Below are 712 nucleotides of genomic sequence, written 5' to 3' on the forward strand. Positions count from 1 at the left end.
AAATGCACATCATAGGTAGGGAGGTGGCGTTGCTGCTGGAAAAGCTGGGGCTGGATTACCTGCATTTTTAAGCGCCTGCTGTACCCAATTAAGCTTCCCCAGATTCCGCGTTAGGTAGGCATCGGGTAGGCTTTCGCTTAAGGTGAAGTCCACCGGCAGTCCTTGGAGCAGCTCCACCTATAGGTTACATTCAACACACACTGGCGTTAGGTAGGCATCGGGTAGGCTTTCGCTTAAGGTGAAGTCCACCGGCAGTCCTTGGAGCAGCTCCACCTATAGGTTACATTCAACACACACTGTACGCTGTATGTGTGTTAAATCGTAAACGCGTAATAGAATTCGACTTGCATTGCCACCGCGCATTTGCACGGTGTGTGCACATGACACAGTTCCGCAGCATCGCGGAGTCAGTGGCTCTGTACAGCAGATACTGAACAAACTCATACCTATAGGTGTGTGGTACCCACAGAGTGGTGCATGTGACAACTAAAATATGCGCACGCGACCATGGGGCCCGCAAGCGGTCTATGACAGCGCTGGTCACAAGTCAACATGAAGTTGCACCGGTACAAGCGTGGAGGTACATACCATCCCAGTTATTACGAGGGGACATACAAAGACTTGAAAACACCTAGACAACTGAAATTCGTGGTACATCCCGGTGTCTTCGCCAACCCTACTGCAGGCAATGTGCAGCTTGAACTACCAGCGT

At 51.0% G+C, this 712-nt stretch overlaps 1 long non-coding RNA gene across 1 annotated transcript in view; it reads right to left on the reverse strand.

Moving 5' to 3' along the window:
- Positions 1–203: 203 nt before the first annotated feature.
- Positions 204–712, reverse strand: part of LOC114485734 (uncharacterized) — a 4,217-nt gene continuing 3,708 nt past the window's right edge. The window contains exon 3 of the long non-coding RNA XR_003679065.1: positions 204–273. This is a non-coding gene — a long non-coding RNA (uncharacterized lncRNA). The remainder of the gene's footprint in view (positions 274–712) is intronic.

Source organism: Physeter macrocephalus, unplaced genomic scaffold (assembly GCF_002837175.3).
Source record: "Physeter macrocephalus isolate SW-GA unplaced genomic scaffold, ASM283717v5 random_2832, whole genome shotgun sequence".
NCBI lineage: Eukaryota > Metazoa > Chordata > Mammalia > Artiodactyla > Physeteridae > Physeter > Physeter macrocephalus.